We start from the raw sequence: 26,639 nt of genomic DNA, 5'->3' as shown, positions 1-26,639 counted from the left end.
GCATTCATATCCATAATACAACGTAACCCGTATTGTAAGTGAGTGAAAAGAAGAATCGGATTTCTGAGACTCAGAAATTTTTGAGATAACAAAGATTCCAAGCTCAAAAGCTTAGTTTCTTTCAGACAGTCGATTTTTTTCAATTTTTTTTTTTTTTTTGAGATAACTCTAGATCGCAACGTTTTATGAATTTTTATTCATTTTCGATATCGGCACTACCTGTGTGAAAAGTGAAACTTTGACCACTTTGAGGCATGTGTTCCCATAGTCCGATTGAGCTGAAATTTTGCAAGAAGGCTTTCTTCGAGAATACGAAACGTTTGAGCCCTACTTCTAAGCGAAATTGGAAGGTCAATCAAAACGCCAGAGACAACTTTGCCAGAGATCCTTACAAGGTTTTTACAGAGTAAACGTGAAAGAGTTAAAAGAGAATGTGTAGAAAATTTATGAAGAAATTGTGAAGAATATCGAAACTCTACCAGAAACTAAAAAACTAAGACTTGTTAAGTTGACCCGTAACATATCAACAAAAAATTTTCAAACTTTAAGACAATTGCTAGCGAATTTGTGGAAAATTACCTAAAAGTGCAAATAACGGAAAGCTGATAGCACTGGTATGGAATGGCGTTAAAGCGTCGTGTGTCGATATCGAATTTGTTCAATATATAATGCCATTTCAAAATTACAAAACATAACAAACAACGATTGCAAATCGTAGAAATTTATTATAAAAACTCTTGCTCTGCGGAAAAATACCACCAAATTATTACTAATCAAACCATCGACTGGGCCGATGGATTTCCTGGGTCATTTTTCTGTAATCACGACTTTAAAAGAAATGTGACCGTCAACGGTGAACGGTGACAATATCGAGCAATCATCCGTGTCTTTGTTGACCCTTATTGAAAGAACTCAACTTGGGCTCCTAAAAATCACTCTTTATTTAAAAGAAAAAAAAATCTAGAGGAATTTGAAGGCGTTCAGTGCCTAGCAGCCAATATGCGGATTAACCAGGATTGTGGATCTTGTTTTGTTGTTGTTGTTGCTGCTGCTATAACCTTTACCTCTGCCTTTAGATTGTTTGGAAACAGGTTGGAGGGGCAGTGAAAGGGGGGTTTATTGCACAATTTGCATAAAACCAGCTTCCCAAGCCACTATGCGATGGATCTTCACCGTTTTTTTGCTTCTACCGCGCGCACCGAATTACCTCTCCGCACTCCTAGCGGCGGCCGAGAGCGATATATGGGAGAGCTTTTTCTGCGAACGGCTCTCGTTAGAGCGGTAATGCAGCATCCATCCATCAGTAGGCCGTGGCTTGTTAGATTCGAAGAAAAATGGATTGTTGGTTTTTTTCTTGCTCACCACCGATCACACGAGAAAGCGGGTGGATTCGTTTTTTTTGTGTGACCGCAAAGATCGCGAAACTTGCACCCATCACCGCGAAAGGGGTCGTGTGATGTTGGTCTTTTTTTGTGTGTGCGGTTTAATGTATTAGCTACGATGCTTCACTGAGATGAACCGTGCGTGGAAGCGATGGCTCGGCGTCTCGCTCGAATGATTTTCGCCAAGTACTGGATTGAGCAAACGGGTGTACTACATTTGAGATTGGAGTTTCACCTTCAAACGGTGGACCCAGGCAGGATTTCAAGCTGAGTAAGTACTATCGACCTCTGACTAAAATTAGTTGTGTTCAGAACCTCGCGAACAAGCTGTTGGCTGACCTTTCGGGTTGTTCTTCGCGAGCACCTTTGATGAAACAGTAACTTGTTTTCACTGGAAACTCCGAACCAACGCTGGCAACAACAAAACCGCCAGCAAGCCATGGCAGCCTGTGCACGATAAGCACCGCAGAAGGGAAAGAACACGTAAAGCTGTTTAAATTAAATTTAATGACATCTTGAAGGACGCGTTCAGGTTGCTGTGTTCTCATCGTTGATTGTAAACAACTCGACCGGGTAGACTAAATGTATTCACAAGGGTGTACCAGTGTGTGTGCCTGTATTCATATTGTTTTTGCAGCGGAGACAGTTCGTCGCAGTGATTTATTTTTTACCACGTTTTGACATAATGAGGCGCCTAAATTTCGGAAAATATTGCAATTTTATTACTTATGTTATGAACGAATGGCTGCTTCAGCAACTAAAAAGGCTAAGCGGCTGATTCATTTCATTATCACTATTAATTAGTGGTGTAACTATGTCATCAGTTATTGCCGTTAGAAATCTGATGTAACATCTTTGCCTGTTTCAACAACATGGAATGCACCCCAATTTAGAAAATAAACACATAATACCACGTCAAAAATCGCAGCAATTTAGGTTCCGGTTTTGCAGCCCATTTAGGAACCACGCCTTTCAGCGGGGTGTTACTACGCCCATAGAATCCACCGGCAGCTGAACTGTCACTCGAATGCATTCTTTCAAGGACAACCCGCGTTGCTGAAACCAGTTTCCAGTACGCTAGCTGGAGAGTGGTGGCCTGCACGACTCTCACCACCTTCTTAACAACATTATCTAGATCCGTTCGGGGTTGAGACGGTTACCTAACACTTACGCCCCGCCGCGAGCGTGAACTGCAGACTCGGAATGACAAGTTTCAAACTGCAGCAGAAATGCTCCCGCTCTAGTAGGCGAGAACCCAGCAATTAGTGTTGAGCAGTCACGCTGCCAAGAACAGAATTTAAAATGCCGCAGAAGTCATAAAAATCAAGTCAAATTGCCCCCGCGTCGACGTCGTTTCGCGGGGCCCAGACGCACTTGTCTAGATAACAGTTACAGGCCTCATCGTTTCGGTTATCCTCGATCAACTCGATCAACACCATATAATTATGTTTTGTTCTGGCACGTAAATTAAACCTGCTGCCACTACTGCGCTGTTGCCTAGGGTACCAGATATACGGACGAAACAGACACATATTAATTGATGTAAATATGTTTGGTTGTGAATAAAATAACTCACGAGCTACATTATGCAAACAGTAATAAATATTTTGAAACATTTTCGTCCGTGGTTAATATTTTTTCTAGATGTGTTATTTCGAGCACATAGTACTTTGAGGAATACAGAACAGAAAATAATCTGGCACCTCTGGCTGTTTCTAAATCTAGAAGCCTTCACTGTGGAGGGGCATTTCACGATTACCTTGGGTTTCCTGCACGCATGTCACTGTACAGATAAGCGATTCACCACGCCAGACCTAGGCCATTTTTTGTTCGCATGCCACAGCGGAAATTATCCTCTCCGCCATTGGGGCGTGTGCCTGCAATCTCGAAATGAAGCCTTAAGGGAAAGGAAACAGAAACCTGTTATCGATCGCATCATTCTTGGCAGGACGACGACGGCGACAAATTGTTGTTTGCGTTGGAAGATGGCCCAAGAAGGACAAGCTTGCCTTTCCGATCGGGCAATCCATTCAGCTTTAAACGGTCACTTAAGCGACGAATATTCAGTGCTGACATTTATGCAACCCCCCTTGCGCTGTGTCTAGGCGAAAAGGCGGTCTTTTTCCCATCAAAGCCACGGCGAGCATTCACCGCTAGTTATGCCAGGACAGGTATGATCATCAATCACATCCGATCGATCGTCCCGAAAATGGCAGAAGCAGGCGGACGGGCTGGCGGTCCGACGGTTAACCACGCATTTGAACCCCCCGAAGGCATTTCCCCTGCGGTTGAGAGAAGCATCTTCACTTTCGCTGATCGTCATCGTCGTAGCAGGCGGCAGCGATGATGAGTCGAAATGTCAGTCGCCGTTCAACGGCACCGGCTGCAGTGCGACCTCTCACCGTTCAGGGTCTCCGCTTGCGGTGCTGCTGCTGCTGCGGTTTGTCCAGAGGTTCAGGCCAGAGTTCAAGAAGACCTTCACCACCACCGAAAGAGTTGTTGACTTTTCGCTTCCTCCTCCGTTCGGACCCGATGCGATGTGCGAAGATGGCGTTGATGAATGAATAAATAAGGATAGAGCGAAACAGAAGGAAGAAAAAAAACCACTGCGAATCTTTCTTCGTGCTCGTGGCTAAATTAGCTATTTTGATGCCGGCTAGTTTGAGCGCGGGAAGCGCGACGCGCTGCGTGGAAAATATGTGAGAAAATGTCGACTACGACGCTGCGTGCCCGTAAAAAGGGGGGAAGAAATTCACTGTTTGCTGAAGGTTCCCATCGGACTTGGTCTCCGGTGGCTCCCACCACAGATGATGATGATGATGATGACGACGTATAAATTTTTACCCACTAAACAAGTCCCGCTTCATACTTTTTCGGTCAACCGAATGGTGAAATGTAACTAAGGGTTATTAACTACTTTACAGTCCCTCACCGTTTGATTTGCATTTAAGATGCGCGTATTATGACTAATCAAGGTTTCCGGAATGGTGTTTATAATAGTTAATAATTGTCAACGGGACGCAGCTTTTATGGGGTTTTGATAGAAACTGGCCCACTGAGAAGCGTACGGGATTGTTGCAGCTCAAAGTATGTTTAGCTCAGGTAACAAAATCAGTGCGGTTTGAGGATAGGTCTGTCGCGTTTTCGAAAGCCCCAGACTTAGTCTTTGGCTACCATTGAAACGAACTTCTTTGAAACGACTCATTTGTTCGATCGAGCTGATAACACAGTGCAACAATTTTTTTGCCTTGGCTTCTATGTATGATTTCTTGATGAAGTTTGATGCGAAAATAAATTTCCCGGAGTTTGAACATATTTCAACTTAAGAAGCAACATTGGCGCCATTTTGAATTTTTGAGAAACCGGTAATTTTTGTGGTTTTTTCGACGCCATTTTGTTTTGAGGCCAAATATTAAAATTCTAAGAGTTTGTTCACATATTAGCATCGTTTTACCCATCTTTTGAAAAACTCAGATCTCCAATCGGACAAACACTAAGCTCAAAACGGTGATTCTACGAAACCAATTTTGGCATAGTTTTAGTATATTTCACAAAGCAAAATAATATCGATTATTACTGATCATTAATGGTAATTCGCTAATATCTTGAAGTGGTAGTCAAATTATATCTTATTATGAGTAAAAAAAGTCTCAGAAATCAAATGGTAGGTGTCTAATCTACGTCAAATGTCAGCAAAATGTCGATTTTGCCCCAATTCCCCTACAATACAAAAATAGGTTTATCTACTGACATTTTACGTAGATCATACACCTACCATTCGATTTCTGAGACTTTTTTACTCAAAATAAGATATAATTTGACTACCACTTTAAGATATTAGCGAATTACCATTAATGCTCAGAAAAAATCGATATTATTTTACTTTGTGAAATATACTAAAACTATGCCAAAACCGGTTTCGTAGAATCACCGTTTTGAGCTCAGTTTTTGTCCGATTGGAGATCTGAGTTTTTCAAAAGATGGGTAAAAAGATACTAATATGTGGACAAACTCTTAGAATTTTGGTATTTGGCCTCAAAACAAAATGGCGTCGAAAAAACATAAAAAATTACCGGTTTCTCAAAAATTCAAAATGGCGCCATTGTTGCTTCTTAAATTGAAATATGTTCAAACTCGGGGAATTTTAGTTTTGCATGAAAATACACAAAAAAATTATATATAGAAGCAAGGGCAGAAAAAAAGTTAATTTTTGTTGCACTGTGTTATCAATGAAATTTAATGCTTCAGACCATCAAATTGATTAATCCCAATCGAGTGTGTTTCCTTAATTTTTGCAAAAAATAAATTGATATAAGACAGGCTATCGTAATTCGGTTCGGGCGGACGTGTCTCATGCACAATCTCTTCAGCTTTTTTCAGTCTACTAGAAAACGGAAAGCACCATCTTGAATTCCAAAATGAAATCGGACACAGATTTTCAGTTTTTCATAGTTCTAAGAACACCAATAATGCGAAGTAATTAACGTTTTCATCAGTTTCACTCAGCTTTTCAAGAGCCGAAAGTTGCCATCTTGGCGACGAATATACACGCAAAAGTTGGAGTGTGCGTAATCAGATCATTTATGAGCGAAATTAGCGCATTTACTGATTAAATTTGGAGCCATTACAAGGCATGTGCGTTGGGTATGACGCATTTGATGTTCTAGCATATTTTTAATGTATTACGCAGCTCCAACCCACTACACTTATGAAGCATCAACCAATATTCAGAAGGCTGGCATCTGTGCAACCAGCAACCAATACTGAAAAGTTGGGTGCTGACAAAATAAAGACATTGTTGTCTGATCGATTCACTTTCATGAATGAAATAATTTGAAAACATTTAACAATAAACCAAAACATTAGTTTTGTTCAAAACATTCAGCATTTTCCTATGACTCTGGTTTTATTCACATGGATTCGGTTTAGCGTTACTGGCACTAGCGGTCATATCTTCTGCGACAACAAGGCTCGCTAATGGCTGTTTCGGTTGCTGTGATTTTTAGGGATGCACGAATCGTTGATACGCACTGAAACAATACGATATGATACATATTCTGATTTTGATTTCTGTCAATGTATTCCCTGTACAACTTTCGCGTCATGCGTTTCACGCATTCGTTGTTCGAAGTCGGAGCAAATTCTGTGCGAATTGAAGAACACATTGAATGATTAAACCTTGAACTTTTGCGTGTAGATATTAAATTTCTGAGCGTTAAATTTATTGCGAAAATACCCAACGATTCAGAACTTAAAGAAAAATTGAAAAAAAATCATGAAGAATCTGAATAAATAAATGAATCTCATTAGAAATTCAATCAGGAATTTGAAATAATTTCAGTATGATTTGTGTTGTTCATTATTTCTTGAAGAACAGACAATGAAATGTTATTTAGCAGTGGTCTGAAAAGTTTTGTCTTCTCGAAAAACGTCCTCATGCAAAATTCCAACTCAACGAAATTCCATTCTCACATACAGATATTTAATACAACCTTCTGTAGCAAGGTCTAAAATAGTTCATTTTCCAGACATTCCTTCGCCAGAACAAAGTGCTGTTACTAGACACCTTGTTTCCACGAAAAAAAACAACGATGCCCGCAAAAATAATAACGAATAAGTTTGAAATTCGGAATAGTTTCTCTCCGGAGTGTAAGTAGAATTGGTTTAATAAAATCCATCTAGCTCTTGAATCCGGGTGTTCTCTATTTCCTCCGCACGTTCGCAGAATTTTGTATTACAACCGAGGGGCGAGACAGCTTTCATCTGAGTTACTCTTATGCTTAGGAGTAACTCTAATTTCATCAATATTACTCCGAAATATCCAGATGATTCACATCTTTGATTACCTTGAGAACTAGAAAAATATATGAGCGGTGAGACCGAGTTACATTCATGTTTGGGGAAAAGGTTTAAGGATAGATATTCAGAGACACGAGAGTTACTCAGATTTGCTCTTTATTTTTCACGTTTTCTCAGAAAAACTCAAATTTACTCACTTTTATCTGAGTTACTCTTATGCTTGGGAGTTACTCTAATTTACTCAATATTACTCCGAAATTCTCAGATGCTTCACATCTTTGATTACCTTGAGAGCAAGAAATATATATGAACGGTGGGACAGTCATGTGTATATTTGCGGTGGGAAAAAAGTTCAAGGATGGATATTCAGAGACACAAGAGTTACTCAGATTTGCTCTTTATTTTTCAGGTTTTCTCAGAAAAACTCGGGAAACCTCAAAATCACTCACTGTCTTACCCCTCGATTACAAACAAAGGTCTACAATATTAACTAAACCTTTGCAATCGGACTTCCAGAAGTCGTGCCTCGAAGCGGTTAAGGCTTCACTTTTTTGACTAATAAAAAAAGCATAAAATTTTTGATATCAAAAAAGTTGTTCATGCAAAATCTATTAGAAATGGATGGATCGTCGAGTCTGAATGAATTTTTCGAACAATTTAATCACGAGCGATACCGGGAACGTTGAGGCCATATATATTCATCAAAGCAGGTATAGTGTTGAATAGTCTTTGAATTTCTTTTCTGTCCAAAACTTTTGAACAGCATATCAAATTGTTATGATATTTGTTATTTGTAAGTTTGAGATATGACTCGTTTGTGTGACACTAGTTAAGTTCAAATAAGTCGTGTAATACTTGAGATAATAGACTTTCGTTGTTTTACAAATTAAAACATAACGGTTGCTTAAGTTTGATTACAATCAAATGAAAAGGGAACGTATAGGGCAGCCAAACTTTGAAACCACGTGTTCAATCTTGGTTCATCAGTTAACCCTTAACTAGCCCGTTCATCTGATATCAATATTGTTCAAATCGGTTGTGTAGTTTCACATTTCGATACATTACAGACGAAGTTACAGTCCAATTACAGCAAAATTTAATCACGTATTATGAGGCAGCTAGACCATTCATTTGACACTGGAAATCGGCTCAACCATCTCTGAGAAAAGTGAGTGAGTCCAAGTAGTCTTCGAAATATGTTTCTTTTCATAGCTGGATTTCACATTTTTAAACGTTTGCAAAAAAAATCGATAGGGTCTTATGGGACAACAAGACCTTCCATTTGACACTGATTTAATGAATATCAATCCAGCCATCTCTGAAAACATAAGTGAGTTAAATAGTCTCCAGAACACGTTTCTTTCCATAACTTCTGAACCACATGTTCAATCTTCATAAAATTCAAAAGTTATGGGTTTTCTAGGTAGCCCGTTCATTTGAAACCAATTTTGTTCAAACCAATTGTGTAGTTTCTGAGATATTGATTTTTCGTGATTTTTACATTTTGATACATAACCTCTAAACTAGAATCTACGGACTGAATTTCAATATTTATTTCCAAAAAATTTAGTAGAGTATAACGGAAACCGATAACTATTTCTTTGATTGATCTAAACTAGAAATCAGATTACTATAAAATTCATTAGGGTCTTATAGGGCAACTAGACCTTTTATTTGCAATTAACTTCATTGAAATCGGATCAGTCATCTCTGAGAAAATCGAGTGAGATTGGGAGAGCGTTACACACACACATACACACACAGTTACAGAAAATGCTCAGCTCGTCGAACTGAGTCGAGTGATATACGACATTCGGCCCTTTTGAGCACTTTTATACCTTTAGTTTTCTAGAAATGGCTTTTAATTTCAACTTCAATCCCGAGCAAGGCCGCAAACATTGAAATAGTACAATATCAAATTTAAATGATGTGGAGGCCACATATTTTGATCGTAGCTATAGTTTTGAACAGTCTGCAGGTTTCGTTTCTTTCTCTAACTTTCAAACCACATGTTTAAACATTATGAAATTCATTGTTTAAGGGTTTGAAAGCCCATTTATTTGAATTCAACTATGTTCATAGCTTCTGAGATATAAGAGCGTTTTTCACATTCTGATGCAGCGCCAAAACTAAAAGTTTGATTACAATGAAATTCAATAGCAACCTAAGCGGCAAATAGACCCTTCATTTGACACCAAGATAGAAAGAATCGGTCAGACCATCTCTGAGAAAAGTGAGTGCGAAAGAAAGGTGCACATACACACGTACACACCCACACACAAACATATACACCTATACATGCATATATGCAGAAAAAGCTCGATTCGTCGAACTGAGTTGAGTAGTATATGACATTCGGCCATTTCAATCATTTTTCTACCTTTTGATTAGCCAGTGATCGTTAGGAGAAAGTCATTATGTTTACTTTCATTATGTGATTTCACATTTTTATGAACAACGGACACAGTTACAATCCGATTGCAATGAAAATCAATAGCAACCTATGGGGCAACTAGACCTTTCATTTGACACTAATTTTGTGAAAATCGGTCCAGCCATCACTGAGAAAAATGAGTGAGTTTAAACAACCTCAGGATAACTTTTCTTTACATAACTTTTGAACCATATGTTCAATCATAACGAAATTTAAAAGTCAAGGGTTCTGGGGACAGTCCAATCATTTGAAACCAATTTTATTGAAATCGGTTGTGTGGTTTCTGAGATATTGATGTTTCGTGATTTTTACATTTTGATACATAACCTCTAAACTAAAAATCCGATTACAATGAAATTCAATAGCAACCTATGGCGCAACTAGACCTTTCATTTGCAATTAATTTTATGAAAATCGGTCCAGCCATCTCTGAGAAAAGTAAGTGAGAAAAAAAGTTGCACATACACACACACATACACACATACATACATACATACATACATACAGAAAATGCTCAGTTCGTCGGAAGAAGTCGAGTAGTATATGACATTCGGCCATTGGGACCACTTTTATACCTTAGGTTTTTCCAGTGTTGCTATACCTTTCTAGGAGAAAGGCAAAACATCGAAGAAATTCACAACACAATGTTGAATGGTCGTATAGCGAAATGGACCCAGAGAACTGAGTCTTTGTAAATAACAAAGGAAAGTGCTGGATAGATCGGGCATGAATATTTGGGCAAACGGAAGCTCTGTGCAAAGCGAGTTGCGCGAAATGGTCAAAGATAACAGAAATATTTTTTTTGCTTCGATATGTGAACTCACTCTGGAATTCAATCGGGTTCGATAGACCCACTAAAAAGCCAGAAAAAAAAGTAACAGTCAGCTCGCAATGGGTATGGAGTCTATATTCGGGGATGTGAACGAAATAATTTTCATCGACTATCTTGCGAAAAGAAAAACAATCAACAATTCTTCTAATTTGGCTTCCAGTATTTTTATCCTGTTCTCAGATTCTAGACGAATGGTCACTAGAAAGAAATTCATTTCATCCCACAAAAACCGATCACTAGTTTAGCTAGGAGTAAGCTTCCTAGCTTCCAAGTCTTCTCTTAATCCACGCTAGGGCGGCTATGTTTATAACGGCTGTTCAATCATTTGTCACAACCGAGTACCACTTGTACAAACTTGAAGTGGACGAAGAAGCGCGAGAAAGCAAAGAAAGCCCACCTACGTAAATCGAGAGCCCTTCACGCTAGGGTTAGCATCTCTAATCGTTTATCACGAAACACTTTAAACCGCCGCGGTGGAGAAGATGATCGGTTGTTGTGGTGGGGCGAGGAGTGGACCACGTGCTTGCACTAGACGCGCGGGTTGACCGCGTGTGTGCGCGATGAATTGCGAATCAACCGGCGAAACTTGTCTGCCGTGTCTAGTGAGGTCAACCGAAAGCGGGAGAAGGAAAATCCGGTTGCCTGCAGTGCTGCGCTGCAGCGATGTAATGAATAACATTCCAGACCCCCTTCTCCTCATCCCGGTCGAGCGCTGTAACAGCAACAAAAGTCGCAGGTTTAGAAATGATGACATTTTGATATCCAATTTCCTTCTCGTTTCGTGTGGAGGGGGGCACGATATCGTGCGAAACGTACGGGGCAAATCTCGCGGCAGCATAAAAATTTAATTGCAGCTTTTCCGGTCAAACACACAAACAAAGTAGTGTGTTCGGTAATTATTACACTGCCGGGCCGCGGTTCGCTGCTCCGATGCAACAGTGCTTATTTGACAGAAAACTGTTTACGACAGTGGAAAAGTCACTGCCCAGGTAAAGGTGCTTACCGTGGAAAAAAACTGAACACATAACTCGGCCAATTTTTGACCCCTTCAAGCGCAGTCATCAGAATGTCGCGCAGTCCAACCACACTTGAATGGAAAACAACAGCAACCACAACAAAAAGTGCAATAATACTTTTCACGTCATATTGACATTATTTGTTAGGTTTCGGTAGCGAACGCAACAAAAACAGACAACGACGACACCACACGAATGTCATGCACAGACTGCTGCGATGGATGAACGCCGCGCTGTGGGTTCGGGCAGGAATTGATTGCTTTTTATCTGTTGACACAGAGATTAAAATATTATACAATGAGTGCACTGACAGTGGATGGAGGGTAAGGCTGTGCGAAATAAAAATGATGGTTGACGAAACTTAATCAAGGATCCAATTTCAATCGTGAAAACTTTTTGGGTAAAATTGTTTGATACCTTATAACACAATTTGTTATAATTGTGCTTGAGTAATCATGATTTAAAAGTCATTTTTCAACGTAGTTGCTTGATTTTAATAGAGAAAATATTTTATGATATTATTTCAAGATATAAAATCGTTTCTTAACTGGTGGAAATCACCTTTGAGTGTTCCGAAATTATACGAAATTACCGAAAATCGCTCACAGCCTTTTGCTGGAAGCTCAATTGGCAACGAGAGCAGTGTTTACACGCGTCGCGATAGCGATAAAGCGGTCGCACATTGGCTCGAACGCTCCGGTCTCGTGTGTGTGTGGGTGCAATTCACGCTTCGTGCATGATAAACTGCGGATGTTCCTTTCCGAGCATGGTAATTTAGTTAAAATAGCCAGGCAACAGGTGAAGTGATCAGTGTGATCTTCCTACCACACTGGAGAGAACCGTCCAGTCCAGCAAGTCCAATCACGTAACCGCTTCCACACCTGGAGTCCAGAGTGGAGTCCGAAATGCAGCACACACGCAATAGCACGCACATATATATTAATGGTGGATTATAATTTATAGCACCCTAGAAAAAGGAAGCAAGAAACAGGAAAACTAGCCACAGGCAGTAGAGTATTCAAGAAGTAAATTACAATCTTTTCCTCTTTTCAATAGTCTTCCAGCAGCGGAGCAATCGCAGGGATGAAGGCCGGGCAGGAGACATTCCAGCATCTCGCAGCGGAGGCTACATGTTGCCTTTTTCCAATAAAGTCGTTGTTATCCGCCGATACGGAAGGCTACACCACTCGCTCCGTCATTTTCAATCAATCCGGCCCCGCAGCAGCCGTATCGCGGTAGCCTCGGTTCATCAGACCAAGCCGCATTTCTCCGACCGGCAGGCAATATGTGTATGTGTGCTCGTGTGTGTGTGTAGTAATGCATGATCGCGCACAGACTACAGTTAGCATAAGAGAAGCATGCTGCTAACCGGTGCCGATAGTTGCTAGCGATGTTCACAAACGCTGCTAGACCGTGGCATAGCATGCTATGAGCTAGTAAATACAGTTTCATGTGTTACGCGCTGGGACAGTTGTGCCAGGGGCTAGCCAACGGCTACTTCTTCTCAAACACGGTCCGATATCTTCGTAGATTGTGCGTTTGAGCAGCACAACCACACACACACACACGCGCGCGCACAAGCATAGATCTATGTTTCGCGTTTATTTATCTCTAATGTAGCTTTTATAACGGTTCCCTTCTCGTCTTGATTGTTACTTTTCTCTTTCCAACTCTGTCTCTCTATCTCTCGCTTTCCGATGCCTGGTGAGCGGCCGATAGAAACATTGTTAGAGACATGAAACATACCGGAGAAAATATTTCTTTCCGAACGGGTCGGAGAGGAGCGGAATTATGACGGCTTTCGTACGGAATCTGGAACTGGGCTGAGGGGGAAAAAGCAAACCCGTAGCCCGGGGGGAAAACCGATGCGGGCACATGGAGTATTACGACAGAATGGGTATGAGCCACTAAAAAAGGGAGGGTACTGCGAATCCGGTGGAAGCTCCACATGATGGACGGGGAAAGAGCTTGCTAAAGTAGAATTCGCATACCAAAGTGGAAAGCAAAACGAGGCAAAACTTGCTTTGCGGCGGAACTCACGAGAGACAGTGCGGCCTGCAAAGGAAGAAAAAGAAAAAACTACGTCATGATTAATTTGTGTAACCTCAATAATCGCACAACAATAGGCTGAATGTGTGGATTATTTTAACCTCATGAGCTGGAGAAGGAAAATTTTGATTTTATCACAACAATTTCACCTGAACAATAATCACAGCAATCGGGTAGCTTCCGCTCGGGTGTTGCATTCTGTGCTGTTACAGGGGCTTTCGCAAAAAAAAAGATTATATTTAGTAGTTCATGTCTTCTTAGCAGTTGTTTTTACTTTTCAAATTTCTTATCGTAAAGTTAATTTATTCCCAATTGGACACAGCAATATTTTTTTTAGAAAGCAACTTTACTTTTCAATCATCTTTTAAGTGAAGATTTAGATGTACATTTCAAAAACAAAAAGTAATTTTAACACCCATAACATATCGCACTTCAACGGCAAAACCAATTTACAATATTTTATTCAAACTAATTTGAACCGTTGGTGTTGCTACGAGAGAAAATTAATCAACCTAGGGGGGGAAAGCGGAACTGTTTGGCCAGCGTGCAACACCGTTTGTGGCGATGAACTGCCATGATTGGATGCCATTAAATCATTGCCAAAAAATATGCCGACAAATAGCAAGTATCATTTATCAATCTGTGGCCGCGTGCAAGACGCGAGTACGAAACAAACGCTCCTCATACACACTCATACGCACCTAAGTGACTCGCGGAACCAAGAAGCATTTGAACTCCCCGAAAGCCTCAGCCACGCCACGGCGGTGAAAGTGAACATTGGCGTACCCCTTCACCTTTAGCGGCGAAATCAAATAGATGCACCGAAGTGTGCCATGATTAGTATCTTGCATGGATGATTTCCGAATCACAGCGCGACAGAGCTTGTAGATGGGTGCAACTTTTTCCAACTCAAACAATAAAAATCTGGTGCAATAGAAAAGGTGAATAGAAAACGCACTTCCATCTATTAGTAGCAGCTAATGATTGTTATCTAATTGTTGAAAATCAATCAAATTAAATCTTGTTTCAAATGAAATGAATCTGCAAATTCCCCACTGCTGCGAAGTGGTAAAAAAATTCTGCTGTAATCGATTTGTAATTTGAAGTTAATGGGAAAAATAGTTTCCATTCACTCTTTTTAAATCACCTGCAGTCTCAAATTATCCCCTCCCCTCCATCGAAATCATTCAAACTATTCCCACACCTGTGCTAAGCCTACTTTACATAACGAGCTGATAATGGTGGCGGGGAAAATTACCTGCTAAAAAGCATCGAACGAATTAACCAGACCAGTTTACATTTTATTCACAATCACGCCTGGCAAATCCCTGCCACCCGTATCGTCCGCCGCGTCCCTTCGGGCCATCATAATTCATCGTTTCCAACACAGGTGCCTCTTCTACACACAATGAATGGCCACCGAGGGTCGTATTCTAATGACCGGACACAAACCTCTCCGGCGCCATTGCTTCCATTGCGACTCTGCACTCTCTACTTCGTGATGCCTGCATGACAATCACTGGCGTAATGTACCGACTCTTTCACTTCGACCTTTACACACAATTTGTACGGGCCGCATATTGGAATTCGGTTCAGAAACCATTCACTGATTTGCTGGTGTACGTGTGAGACAAATGACATGTCGGTAAAAATGTGACATTTCTCGATGACCGTTCCGAAACGGTTTTTGCTATCGCTATCTAGCAAATCGCAGCAAGCTGTTGTTGCCGGAAGAGACGAACAACAGACAAACCGTGGAGGGCCTTAATTAGGTGATAACAACCGTCCAACTTGGCGGCAAATTGGCCTCGTCCCAAAGGAGGAAGATGTTCGAGTGTCCAATAGTACATCGATGGCAGTTGCTGATTGATTGACTGCACTAGCCGAAATGTGCTCTTCATGGCCGTGCGTAGGATGTTGAGTAGGGGAGAATTTTACGCAATTTTGACTCAAACCTTTTTTTATCTTCTACACTGATTCTTCCTAATAAATAAGATATGTGAATGATTAGAGAATATCTCATGGCTACTTTTTCCTTTGGGAAATACATCACAATCGAGAATGACCTCTATGACGTCCCCTGAAAGTGGTTAACCTGACTTCTTAAGCTTTACCGATGAGGACGAATTGAGGGCACAGAAAAATTTAAACCTTCAACTTCAACTGGCCCTTTTCTTATTTACTTGATATTGTAGTCATCAGCTCAAGCCATATATCTCGACAAATGAACATTCAACTAACTTGCTTCAGTTTACATCGAGTTGTAGTAAAAGCATGGAGAACGGGATGCCAATTATATCGACCTAAAGGTAGCGTTTAACCGTGTTGAATACACCATTATTTTGGCTAAGATTGAACGTCTTCGTGCATCACACAATTTCACTAAATAGGTTGAATAATACCTCGTGAACCGCACGTTATACAACTTACTTTTTAGGCAATATCGCGTTAGTTACTTTCAATAATTTGTCAGGTGTACCTCAAGGGAGCAACCTCGGACTACTGCTTTTTACAACTTTATCAAACGATGTTTGTAACGTCATCCCAGCAGGCTGTTGAGCTAAAACTCTTTCATGTCTTTCCCAGTATAGCGTCAAATAAATATAAACCGAAGTTTCTCTTGTGATTTTACTGTCAACGCACATATCTTCAACTCTTTTCGTCTTGGTGAATTTCAGAAAATTTGTTCTAGAATATAATCCCAAAATTCCCTGAAAGCTTGTGAAAATTATGAATGCTATTTCAGTGTGTACACCAAATGCTTAGCTTGGCAATACAATTGGCATTTCGACAAGGAAGATAATGGTACCATAAAAGCTATCCTGTCTAAAGCTAAATCTGTCGAAAAAAGTTAACAACCAAATTTCAGAAAGCGACATAACACGAACGTACAAGAAACATAGAGCAAAACTATATTGAAAAGTGATCTCAGTATAGCGTAGAGGAGCTTCTTAGGATTTGAAAAGACTTAAAATAAAATTAATACAAATCAATTTGTGATGAATGAATAAATAAATCCATATCAATTTCTGAATAATGAAAATCCCTTCTGAAGGCCTGTTTAGAGAATGATTCTAAATTTAATTCAGGAAGGCTAAAAAAATAATCCGAAATAAAATTCTGAATGGCGAATAACGCTTTAATAGACAAAAAAAGAATGGTAGAAAATGCTTCGGAAGGCCAGAAAAGATTTCAATGCAAAATTAACTCAAATTAAACTCAAAAAAATCCCTCTTTAGGAAAAAATGCTGCTGAAGTCCAAATCACAAAATGAGATTGAATTGAGCTGAAAATGGAGATGAACAGTTGAACTACTTCTGATCCCAAATAGAAAATTATCCCAAATCGAGTTCGAAAAGGTTAAAAAACGCCGAAAGATAAGAAACCGCAAAATAAATCTAAAATGATGACAAAATGTCTCGGAATGTCAAAAAAAAACTTCAAAAGAAAGTAATCTCAAATTGATCTCAAGTGGCGAAAAAAGCACTCAATGCTAAATGAGTTACAAATTCAACTTATACTGGTAAAAATGATTTCTTTCTTATGAAGTTTTTTTTTTTTGACATTCCGAGACGTTTTTTCATCATTCTAGATTCATTTTGCGGTTTCTTATCTTTCAGTGTTTTTTAGCCATTTCGGACTCGATTTGGGATAATTTTCTGTTTCGGGATCAGAAGTAGTTCATCTGTTCATCTCCGTTTTCAGCTTAATTCAATCTTATTTTGTGGTTTGAACTTCACCATTTTTTTCCTAAAGGGGGATTGTTTTCAGCTTAATTTGAGTTAATTTTGCATTGAAGTCTTTTCTAGCCTCCGAAGCATTTTCTACCATTCTTGGTTTAATCTGGGCTTTTTTGACTATTGAAGCGTTATTCGCCATTCAGAATTTTGATTCGAACTATTTTTTTTAACCATTCTGAGCTAAATAATCGTTTTTAAACCTCGAAAAAAAACTCACAATTATCCTAAAGCTACGAATACAAACAGTTTTGTTTTAAATCCAGATGGGACCAAAGAAACTGAATAACTTAAATTAACACAGAACGATAAAAAGCGCCTCCAATGCCACGAAAGATCCGAAACAGAACTGATCCCAAACTAAACCCGAAATTTTGAGAGGATGTTTTGAAAATAAAACTCAAGTAAAACTAAACCGCTCTTGAGAACTAGGTTGTTATTGAGTGTCTTGGTAGAATTGAATTCAATCCTTAGGATAGAAATCTTCCTATCTTAAATATTCTTACTACTTTGAAAGACTCGCACCTATAATAGCGAAAACCTGCTTTTGAACATCAGAAAAAAAAATGCAGAAGGAAATGATCCCCAATTCAGCTCAGAATGGCGATTGCAGAATGTGAAGGCCAAAAATAAAAATTAAGCTCAGGAAAAAATCGCTTTTCAAGGCCGAAAAAGCCAAAATTGATCCTTAGTTAAAACAAAAAAATGCGAAGAAAACTTTTTTAATGGCCAAAAAATAATTTATCACCACAACTTTTAGTTTTCCTACAGTTGCCTACAATTGTTTTTATTATTATCGGTTTTCAAAGTGCGTAATAAAGTGTCTAAATTTCCACTTAGCCTAATTTTCATGTTCTATAAACAGTCAATTGTCAATTGTTCTATAAACAGTCAAATGTAAAAAAGATTTGCTTCATAGGGAAACTGCTCCATTATTCATCTCAGCCCATATATCCACCTCATACAACATAAAAACAAAATTGAAAACGGGAAAAAACGCATATTTTCCAACTAAACCAATCTGCTAATCCATTGAATGGATTCTTCTTAGTTCACTTTAGATTCCTCATAAATAATAATCCTCCGAAACTCACTTAAAAGCACTAAATTTTATATTACAATCGGGTATCTGCACTCGGAAACTCATTTTTCAGAAAACAATATCCGCGCATTGCTCTATACGGCTACAACAGGACTCGTTCAGCAGCCAACCAAAGTTTTTTTCGTCACTAGCGAACCATTTTTATTTTAATCACTAAATAAAATCACTCACTACACTAAGAAGACTTTAATCTTTGGAATGTTCACCTCAAATTTCCTAAGACAAGCTTGAATTAGCAGAAATATATGAGATGAGTTTCTACAATTCCTAAATTTCATCTGTATGTATTTTCATCGGTTTTCACTGCGTTGAAGAAAATCAAAAGTTGCCAAATCAGTTTCTGTTAATACGAAAAAATCATACTGAACTTTCGATTAGGAATGTTGAATTATCCCGACATAATTGACATAAATCTACAGCACTGTAGTGTTTACCTAGGTTACCAATTTTGCACGTAAACAACTACAGCGGATATCTACGTAACCTACCACGACGGGCTGTGGCTACGTTCATTCGTGATAAAGTGATTCATTAAAGATTAACAGTGTGATGAATATGGGGGCGTCGTGGAATGAATAATTGAGCAGTGATTCAAGTTTTGAGATGGATATGGAAGCGTTGTGAAAAATGGTTTGTTTTACAAAATTCAGGATAGATCTAGCCAATTTTACTAAATATACGGCACATTAGCATTTTTAATTTATTTGTTCAATGATTTCGTGAAAATTTGGTGTTTAACCAGTGCATTCTTCGTGAATATCGGCTTAATGAGATGAATAATGGAGCAGTTCCCCTACTTACTTATTGAAAACACTAATTCTCACGAAGACGATATGAAACTCTTCACAAAAATCAGTAAGTCTAGTGATGGTTGGCGAATGCGCAATATATTTCCAGATGCGCAATATATTTCCTATATGCGAACCATTAGTCTTCCAAATATCGAACCCCTACCTCCACGTTGGTGCCAACAGGGATGCGAGTAACTAGTAAGAAGATCGGGTAATCAACCGCGGTGGGACTACCGATCGCATGCTGACAGGGGAAGCGAATCATCTTCCTCGGAAGGATGCTTTCTAGACATGTAACGCAACCACAAGCGCTAAGTGACGCACCCGCAAGCGTTATGTCCAAGTCCTGGTTGTATTCGGGACTCAAAACAGTAGCACTACGTCAATCCTCCTGCGCGAAAGTGGGAAAGGTCGTGGGCCTTGCACCGTTAGTCGAAAATAACCTAAGACTAATCGATTTCGCCGCCTCCAAGGCCATTTTTCCAACATTGCTTCCAGCATCGTTACACCTGGAGATCACCTAACCAGACAGAATCTCAAATCGACAAAGTCCCCGCGCGTAGTGCACCTTGTACAAAACGCTCATTAGATCGGTTGTTCTCTACGGGCATGAGACGTGGACAATACTTGAAGTGTCATGCGAGCGCTCGGCGTTTCCGAACGACGGGTGCTAAGATCCATCTTTTTCGGAATGCTGGAGAACGGAGTGTGGAGACGGAGAATGAACCATGAGCTCGCGCAACTTTATGGTAAACCCAACATCCAGAAAGTGGCCAAATCTGGACGGATACGTTGGGCAACTACCCCGCAGAAAATTTTCAGAGCAAAAAAAAACTTTTCTATATTTAATGAAATGAAAGCCTATCCCAAATCTATGTTGAAAAAATCACGAGGGTTGTATGCAAAGCCACGAACGCAAGGTTGACCTAGAACTACATAAGTCTGTTTATTATATTACTTGTATTGTATATGTTTAGAGTTTTATAGAGTTGAAGTGTTACCAAATATCAGTATGCACATACATCACTGAACAGGAATGGAATTGGAAATTTGACGGCCCATATATTTCAAATGCCAGCATCCCAAAACGTTTGTGTATTGTCAAAATACGGCAACTTTTCATTAGAGGAAGTGTCGGCTAATGTACCTACTCCTGATACTGCCCACAACTGCACAAAGACAGCTCTTACTACAGGAAGTGCCGCTGCACCAGCTGATACTGCCACTATCGCTGCAACTGCTGCTGCTATCCGCTGCCTTTGCTTTCGGCTACACTGCTACTGCTAAGTTAGGACTGTTGTAGTCGCTGTCTAGAACAAATATGAGCAGTTTCGGCTGAAACAGGCTCTTATATAGGCCAAATAGTACATTCCAATTTACTATGAAATTTTTAGGAAAGCAATTATGCACGACCAATCAGATCATTTGAAATCTGCGTTTCAACAAGGGTTGCCTGTTTTCAGTAGTATAGCTGCTTGCATATTAAGGCTAGACAATTTTGAAGTGTTAATTATGCAATAACTTAATCTAGACAATTTATGAGGCAAATAACGACAGCTGTTCAAATGTTGCATATTACTGAAGGAAAAGGTAATTCAGTTCGTTTTGAAGCCAACACAAAATATTACCTCTTTGCAGTGGTGGGCACCATTCCGCTAATTCGCTAATTCGCTAATTAGCGACGCTAAAATTCAGTTGGCGATTTAGCGATTTCGCTAATTTTTGAGCTGATTAGCGAAACTGTTAGCGTCGCTAAAATTTTGGCCTTCGAAACGCTAATCGCTAATTCGCTAAATTTTGTAGAGAAGCGACAATAGAAATATTTAGAAAATGGCGTACGTAAATTGCTTCGAAAGATTAACATACTTTACTGCGAAAGTTACTTTTGTCAGTTTTTTTTACTCTAGAATGGAGTTTCAGTTATCGTACAAGCCACAGGAGCATTTTGAAGAACAAGCACAGGGTCTAGATTGAATTTTTGCCACACCAAGAACTTTGGTAAATTGCAATGCGCTTGAATTATGACAACTTTGGTTCTACTTTTTCGATTCAGATAACGATTGAATTGTTATGAAAACATTCCTAAGAGTATCTATTTTCAATGCAAGCTAAATAACTTTGGTATTCTTGTAAATAATTGTTTTCGTTTGTTTAACCAAAACAGATCAAAGTGGTCCAAATCTTACAAAACACGAGCAATAAATATAGCGATACGACTATTTACATATTAAAAAGTTGGCGATTAGCGATTAGCGAAAGTTCCGCTAATGTGGGTTTGGCGTTTAGCGTTTAGCGATTATCGAGCTAAATTTTCCGGTTAGCGACTTAGCGATTAGCGTCGCTAAATTTTCGGTTAGCGATGCCCACCACTGCCTCTTTGATTAGGCATTCAATTTATCATGAAAAGGACAATTTACTGTTAAATTCAATATCGAATATGATGCTGGTCGCATCTTTGCGTTATCGCTGACAGTGCGAATAAGGTATTCCTTCTGATAACACAGTGGAAAACTGTTCTAACACTGTAAATTTGACAACTCATGTATTTTGAACGACAGCTTTCCAGAACGGTAGTGTGTTATCAAAATGAAAGAACTTTTCGTTGAATACATCTTCTACTGATGTTGCTCGCTACCGCACAAAGGTATCATTTTACTAAAGGAAGTACCACTGCATCAGCTGGCGCTGCCACTATCGATGCTGATACCCGCTGCAACTGCTGCTGCTATCCGTTGCCACAGCTGCTGTTTCTATCCGTTGCAACAGTTGTGCCCGCTATCCGTTGCCTTTGCTATCCGCTACACTGCTACTGCTAAGTAAGGACTGTTTTAGTCGCTGTCTAGAACAAATATGAGCAGTTTCGGTTGAAACAAAAACTCAAACACAACATTTTTTGTAAGATTTGGACCACTGCGACCATTATTTTGATCTTTTGTGGTCAAACACAACATATCGTAACATCTTACTTTGGGGAAGAACTTCTAAACCACAAGGCTACAAAGTCCACTTTAACAAGCGGGTGGCCTTGAGTTCGAATCTTAGTATAATCCAAGCCATTCGATAGATACAGACTTGATTGGTTCATTCTCAGGCTCTCTGGTAACCCTTCCTTGACCTCGAATCTACAAAACCTCGATAACTACTTCTTGACAAAAAAAGATCCCCCTTACAATAAAACTGCTCAGAGGTTGAAAGCTCTCCAGGGAATTAAAATTGGCAATAATATAAACATAAGAAATGATAAAAAAGCATACACTTAAGCACGGAATAACAATATAAGCATTTTACTAACTGTCAATAGTGAAATTTGCTATGACAGAGGTGCGGAAGACAGCAAGCACCTGAGCGATATCACAAACAAATGGTCAACGTTTTTGGTCGCAGCGAGGGGTTCACACAGGAATATAATTGATGTCTTCAGGAACCCAAGCCGTACAAAAAATTAAGATTGCTAGGGATTTGTAAGGAATCCTAGACACAGAGCTAACTTTTGCAGAGCATTATCACTTTATCATCAGCAAAGTAAAAAATATGCTGAACTTTTTTAGGCGGTTCAGCCACAAATTACAAAGTGATTTGCAATTAGGGCGCAACCATCATTCACATTTTGGGAAATATCATTTTGCAAATTTGCAAGTACATTTTTAAATCGTTGTTTGAACCTAAGTGAATAAAATTTATTACTTAAAATCGACGTAGAATGAGCCTGAATGTTATAGTTTTCAACAATACGGCAATAAATTTATGCATTTATGTTTAAAATCTGCATTTTTTTAGCCCTTTTGAAAGGAGCCTTAAAGCATCTCGACAATGGAATTCGCCCACCTCTGTTTCGCCCTGTTTTCATTTATCGTTATTGCTTCGCCTGTGTAAATGTGTCTGTATTTCAAAGACAACCTCGATCCGCCATTGGCTATCGCCTTTTTACAGAATAGTTCTGAAATGATCCCGTTGCTTGGTAACAATAAAAAGGGCGTAGAATTTGCTTCAAATAACCCTATCGATTGTTTAAAATGAAAGGATTCTTGGCACGAATGTTATCAATCTTTTTAAAGTGAAGCAGTCTAAGACCGAGTTTTATGGTGGCGTATTTTGGAATCGGCATAGGATCTCTATGATCTATCGCCTTAAAGTAAAAAGTATTGTTTAGTTTATTTTTTGCTGTACAAAGTGTCGGATAAAGTTTTTAAGTTTCCGCTCTGCATAAGGTTCACGTTTATATTTCTCTAAACTGCCAGTTCAGTTACCTCTGAGGTGCCCCAAGGTTCACATTTTATTTTGTTCCCCTTCCTTTTTATTTTGTTTGTTTTTTTTTCATGTTATTTCAAACTCCTTAACTTTTTTACCGATTTTTGATGTTTAGCTTCCGATGAATTAACGCTGATCCCATTTTTGTACATTTTTTTGTTTGCTCTAATAGTTACTTCCAGTTCAAGATATCTACGATTTCTTCTACTGGTACTCCTGATTGGTCTTGTACATCAGTTATCATAGCATAAATTATAGCATTTTGATGAATTGTATAAACGTCTGACAGCACTGATACTGCGTTAACAAATTTTTAACCTGTAAACGCTGTTATAAACTGCCCAATACCGACCTTCTAATGTCGCATTTCACGACATTGGCTGGGCAATATAAATGAAGCAGCTTCAGCTTAGCAAATTCCAACTCTCTTATCAATAGCATTTCCAGGGTGGCCACTCATTTTACATTTTCGAGTTCCCGCATTTTTCCCGACTTTTTCCCGCATGATTGCAAGAAATTCCCGATTGTCAAAAATGGTACCATGGAACGGGGTGAAATTGATCAATTTTTATAACAATTTCCGATTAACTAGCTTCATGTGAATTTTTCCCGAAATAGTATAATTTTAAAACAAGTACTGGTATGTGCTCCAGTAAACCTTTATGGCTGCTGGTGAAATTTCTATCGTCTACTTCATGAAATAAATTCGATAATTCTATAAGATACTATGAGGTAAATTGGGGTGAAATTGATCACCATTGAAATCCATACATTCTTTTGGCAATGTGCTTTTTTTCGATATGCTAAAGATAAATGATGATTTCTGTGCTGAAAAATATCATTTACAGCTAGTTTGGAAACGAAAATAACGATATTTCAGGTTAAAATTTGTTTATTTTGGTTCACGAGTTGCTTGTTGCTAAATTTGCTCTCATTCGATCGTCGTTAGACCGATTTCAATTCGGTTTGTTGCAAAAGCTCAAAAACTAGCTTTGAAATTTAAATCTTTGTGGTTTCCTGCGAATTCATCAGTATTTCTTAAATGGTATGGAATGATCATTGTTGAACATTACATTTTTTGAGCTTTTGTCAAACTTTACTCACTGCTCCAAATTTAACGTAATTAACCCTCAACTAAGATTACTTTGAGTAAATTCAATACTTTTTTTTGTTATTTTGAAACTTGTTTGATCAATTTTGATTGAATTTTGACTGAGTTAGAAGAATTTTTTGAAAATATGAAAAATTGCACCGGGCATGCAAGGGTTAACTTTGATAGGTATGTGAATCATGCAAAAGTTGCGTTTAAGGACACGTTAACATTGCCTAGTGTTGTAAGAGCAATATCTTTTGATTAGTATTTTTTATCACGAATTTTCAGGTGATCAATTTCACCCCATTCCACGGTAACTAGGTTATGTTCTATCGACGGTTGAACCTTAAAATTGGAAGTAATAGCGCATATCACTTTTTCCGAATTTGCTCGGGACATTCTACACAAACGCCTCTATACAGGTTAAATATATTTTTTTGCGATATTCTCCAATTGGCAAATCTTCCATTAAGCAGTCAATAATCGTGTTAGCTATTTCGTGCATTCATTATGTTTGTCTATCTGTCTTCTTAAAATATGATATAAGCACCGTTTTTATTCAACGCATAACAACCTATTAGGAGAACAACAACAAACAAAACAGCACTTTGCGTACATTTTTTTCTCGTTGTTCAAATCATCGGAAAAAGTCCTGGGAAGTTAAAGGTGAACATAAAACTACTTAACCTAAAAGTAAAAAATATTTTGATTGAATTGATTATTCAGGGAACAAAACTTGTGTCATGGATTTGCGTTGTTTTTTTTTCTCAAATTAAAGATAATTTTATTTTACGTTCTGAAAAAATACTGCGATTTACCTGTATTTCGTTCATCACGCGTTGCATAGATTCAAAACTTTTCAAAAGTGAATTCACAACTTTTTCAGCATTTTGATTTGCTAGTCCATCAAAGTTGCATCTCTCTGGTCATCTGCCAACATCTTCAACTTGTTTGCATCCATCGCTCAAAATGGTCAAGCTGATAAAAAAATTATATTGGGGACTAACATTTCAAAATAAGTGATTTCGAAACTTAAAAAATAACCTGGGAATCAGAAAAAAATCTTAAATCATTAAAAGTCTTTCACTGCACGAACATGTCTTGCAGAAACCGTTGAAAAGGAAACAAATTCGTGTTCAAATAATCAACGTTGTAACATTTGGTAACTTAGAATTCAAAAAATAAGCTTTTTGATATATTCAATCAATTTTTTAAATAGAACTATTATCTACAGCATTGCCGGAAACATCACACCAATCAAGCTAATTATTTTGGCTTTTAGAATATTTAAAGGATTTTTTGTTCATTGGCCACAACCAACAGTCAGCTGTTTAGTGCACGGCACGATTGCAGGGCTAGCGCTACAATCCTGCAGACACTAACAGTCTCTCTCGAGCCGAGACACGAACCTACGACGACTGACTAGTTAGGCCAGCATCGTACCCTAAGATCAGTTGCAAAACAAAAAGCATACAAAAGCATCGTATACAACAACAAATGAAATAAATAAACGATTATGCTGTTTTCTAAGAACATTTCTGATTGTATTTACATCAAAAATAGTTTTTTTACAGTCAAATTGTGTGATTTACAGAAAAATACGAATTTGAAAAATGTACAAAAATTAGTTTTTCAAAAAATTCCAAAATAATGTTTGCTCTATTTTGTGGCAAGTTTGTAATGTTTTTTCAATTACTTGCTCCGCATAGCAAGTTCGTCCCTAACCCAAAATCCCACCAGCATTGAGTTTCTAAGCGGGAATAGTAGCTAGTTTCGCTAGAGTTCGCCAAATATTCCTTCAAAACGACTAGCTGAAATAAAAATCTATTTGAGAAACTGGAGATTTAGAACTGTGTGCCACTTTTTTATCCTCAATTTGTTTATTCAAATAACAACTAATAACTAGTGATGTTAGTAAGATTGTACAGTGAAACTTATTTTATATTGCTCTTAGAAAATGAAAGTTTCTATTGTACCTATGAGAATTAATGATTGATTCTCTCACTAAAAATGTTTTCTCGATATACTGGCAACTTCCATTCCCAGACTCCGGACCGATTTTCTACCTCGGTTTCAATTCGCTTTACCATCTTTAGATGTACCACAGAGGCCATTCAATTCTTTTAGATAACAACAGATTTCGACGTTTTAAGCTG

General features: G+C 38.6%; 1 protein-coding gene across 2 annotated transcripts in view; it reads right to left on the bottom strand.

Annotated features, from left to right (window-relative positions):
- The window catches only part of LOC129720782 (cyclic AMP response element-binding protein A), a 227,288-nt gene that overhangs the window by 176,782 nt on the left and 23,867 nt on the right, over positions 1-26,639 (bottom strand). The window contains exon 1 of one of the 2 annotated variants that reach the window (XM_055672525.1): positions 11,451-11,635. The exons of the other annotated variant lie outside the window; for it this stretch is intronic. The gene's annotated coding sequence lies outside the window, so the exon portion shown is untranslated. Of the gene's footprint in view, positions 1-11,450; positions 11,636-26,639 lie in introns of those variants that run through there. 2 annotated transcript variants of the gene reach the window in all.

The sequence above is a fragment of the Wyeomyia smithii genome, chromosome 2 (genome assembly GCF_029784165.1).
Source record: "Wyeomyia smithii strain HCP4-BCI-WySm-NY-G18 chromosome 2, ASM2978416v1, whole genome shotgun sequence".
Taxonomy (NCBI): domain Eukaryota; kingdom Metazoa; phylum Arthropoda; class Insecta; order Diptera; family Culicidae; genus Wyeomyia; species Wyeomyia smithii.
The sequence above is the reverse complement of the archived record's forward strand: the minus strand, read 5'-3'. Positions and strand labels throughout refer to the sequence as shown.